The sequence below is a fragment of the Camellia sinensis genome, chromosome 14 (assembly GCF_055761805.1).
Source record: "Camellia sinensis isolate YWXY chromosome 14, ASM5576180v1, whole genome shotgun sequence".
Lineage (NCBI taxonomy): Eukaryota > Viridiplantae > Streptophyta > Magnoliopsida > Ericales > Theaceae > Camellia > Camellia sinensis.
In genome coordinates this window covers 49,068,470-49,072,215 of record NC_138974.1, presented here as the reverse complement: position 1 = coordinate 49,072,215, position 3,746 = coordinate 49,068,470, and positions in this window count along the sequence as shown.

Here is a 3,746-nt window from a genome sequence, read left to right as displayed (position 1 = left end):
TCACGACCCAAACCAGCCCCTATGGGTTTAGTGTCGTAACTGGCCAGTAATCCTGGGATTACCAAAGGCCTCTGAATAGGATAACATAAGATATGGACTGCGGAAGCAAATATACAAACCTAATATAGTCCATAGAGCTGTGCAGACATACATGGGACAGAAATTTTTGTAACAACCCCGACCCAAGATTAACGATAATCCGTGATTTAATGTGCCTAATAAGATATTAAGACCAGATTTTGAATTGATTGCATATATGGTGCATTATTTATGTTTCCATCTGTTTATTGTAGGAATATCTGTTTGAGTTTCTGCTATATTCTGTGAATTGAAGGCCTTATCGGCATCTGACTCTGAAATTGATTTGATTTATGTGCTATTTGGAATTTATAGAATTTTATGGTGGGTTTAATTAAATTTGATTTGGAATGATTAAATTAGATTAAATTAGTGCCCATTTATTTTAACTTCAATTAACTATACTTTAACCAAGCCTATTAGGCACCAAGTGAGCCCACTCATCTCTTTCCTTTCATTTGAGTACATTTGAGCTCTCATAGACAAAAACGTGAGTGTGTGTGTGTGTGTGTGTGTGAGAGAGAGAGAGAGAGAGAGAGAGTAGGGAGGAAATTGAACTCAACAAGGGAATTACTTGAGATTTAGAGGTAATTGAAGAGGACTTGGAGGATTAAACTTCCACACTTGTGAATTCAAGTCTCTAGGTAAGGAACCAACCTCTTAATTGTGTAATTGAGTTAGACTCTACACGACTTCAAGTGGATTAGGTGAATTCATGAGGGTATTGAGCTAGAATGTAAGGAAGCTAAGTCAATTGATGCATGCATGTCCATATCATAGAGTTTAAAGTTGTTTTCATGAGGATTCTCACATGCATGTTCATTTCTTCACAAATTGAGCATGATTTCAAAGAATCCTTTCATGCATGTGTTCATCTCACTTATATTTTGGGAATTCATCATGTTTTCTATCAATTTGCCAAATTTGATCATGTTTTGAAGTGAGTGAGTACAAGAAAGTTCATTCATGTTATGTTCTTGAACATTCATAAAGTTTAAGTTGAATTTTGTGCAATTGGCATGTCATTGGGCCATGATTTCTTGAAATGATCCTTAAAACATATTGTTCTATGAGTTTCCTAAAGTTTTGGCCCCAAAATGTTGAGTTTTGAAGTGTTTGGTTTGGGTTTGAAGCTTGGAGATCAAATCTGAAAATTCTAGATTTTGCATTCACGCTCGAGCGTAGGAGTTCACGCTCGAGCGATCACTCTGAGTGCGTGCACTTCCGCTCGAGCGACTGGAAGCTCGCTTGAGCATGAAATGCATATGTTCAGAAGTTCATATGTTTTGTAACACACTCGAGCGAGAGACTGAGTCTCACACTGAAGCGTGGATCGAGCGTCCATCGAGCATGAAAAGCAAGCAACCAGTACTTTTTCCAAAGTTTACAGTCCGCTCGAGCGATGGAAGTCACGCTCGAGTGAACCTTCACTTTGTGCATGTCCGCTCGAGGGAGAAAAGACACGCTCGAGCGTGGACCCTGTTTTCAGCAAAATTTGAAAAATGTTTTCAAGTGCATTGTTGCATCCTCATTCCATCCTAGGCATTCCTAGACCATGATTAAGACACTATAATGAGGATAAAGGCTAGAAACACACTTTGGACAAGAACATGTGTTATGCGTAATTTGAACGTGTGTATCAATGTATGTCACTGTCATGTTATGTAGGTCACGTGCCTCAGGATAAGTGAGTTGCCTACTCTACTTGTTTACTTGGAGCCATCTGTTAACTGTGAGTAATAGCTCTATAGAGCTATGTTTAATTACAAGTATTTTCTGTCTGGTATGATACGATCTGTTTTCTGAAATGCTATTTTATGAATTATGAATGACTGTCTTTTTTTTTTTTTTTCTGAAACGCATTTGTGGCATCCTTAGCTCACGTGGCCTTCACCCGGGAGTAACAATATCGTGGTCAATATGCACGTGGCTCTCACCCAGGGGTAACAATACTGTGGCTTATATTCACGTGGCCCTTATCCAGGGGTAACAATACTGTGGCCTATATTCACGTGACCCTCGCCTGGGGGTAACAATACCATGGCTACTTGCGCGCAAGATATGGACCTTTATGGTCGTCGGTACCGACTATGCATGTGGATCTCAGGACCAAGTTGATATGATAGCTAATGGGTGTACCACGTATGATCTTATGCAAAATCTGAATATAAATATGAGCATAAATCTGAATTCAATTCTGATTTGCAATTTGAATATGCTTAAGACTCTGTTTCCGATAAAAATACGTTTTTGTTATAAACTCTAAATTCTAACACTATGGTGGACATCATTCATTGAAACCCTTTACTTAATTATTATTCACTGGGTTGTAGCTCACTATATTATTTGTATGTATGTAGGTGAGCAGGCACGTGACCAGGCCTGAGATGCTGCCTGGCAAGTTTTGGTGTCAGCCAACCATCACGCCTTCCGTGGAGGTTCCCTTTTGAGTTCTACCCAAGTTTTTGTGTCCCTAGGACTTTTGTACTTTCTAAATGTTTATGTCTGGTCTGAACACGTTTGAAAGCTTGTGTAAGTGGCTTGGGTGATGTAAGGTTACTGTATTTTCGACGCCACATTTGTTTGTATGTATATATGTATATGAAAAGTTTAAATTTCCTATCCTATGTATGTCTGCACAGCTCTATGGACTATGTAGGTTTGTATATTTGCTTCCGCAGCCCCTGTTATATATATTATTCTATTTAGAGACCTTCGGTAATCCGAGGATTACTGGCCGGTTACGATACTAAACCCATAGGGGCGGGTTTGGGTCGTGACAGAGTGGTATCAGAGCACATGTTTTACCGCACACACGGGTCCATATAAGCTTAGGATGTCCTAGTAAGAAGCAGGGGCATTCCATCTGCATGTGTGAGTGTGTGGTAATCCAAATGGAAATGAAAAACTGAATGTAAATCTGAGTGAAACCATTCCTATGTTTATTATTATCTGGTGTTTCTATAGCAATATAGAGAATGCAAGGGGAAATGATGTAAGCGAACCTTCAGAGGCTCGTATCAGACGAATGGAACAGATGCTTATGACATTGATTGAAGCTATGATGCAACAACAAAGACAGCAACCTTTACCTCCTCCGCCCCCACCAGTACTAGCCGAACCGGACAATAATGACATCATCAATTTGACTCAGAAATTTATGAAAATGAAGTCGCCGACCTTCTTCGGTGGTATTGAACCATTGAAGGCAGAAACCTGGTTATTGGAAATGGAAAAGTTATTTGATGCAAACAAGGTCCACGCTCGAGAACATTTTTCAAGTTTTGAAGGCAGAAACAAGTAGAGTAGGCAACTCGCTTAGAGTAGGCAGGTCACGCGCCTTAGGACAAAATTAAAAATACATTGATACATAAGTAGAGTAGGCAACTCACGCGCCTTAGGACAAAAATGTTTTCAAGTTTTGAAAAATGTTATGTACTTGAAAACATTTTTCAAAACTTGCTGAAAACAGGGTCCACGCTCGAGCGTGGCTTTCCTCGCTCAAGTGGGCGTGAGGGTTCGCTTGAGCGTAGCTTCCTTCACTCGAGCGGTCTGTAAATTTTGAAAAAGTTCTGGCTGCTTGTTTTTCACGCTTGACGGATACTCGATCCACGCTCGAGCGTAAGACTCAAACCTTCGCTCGAGCATGACTTTTGTCGCTCGAGTGA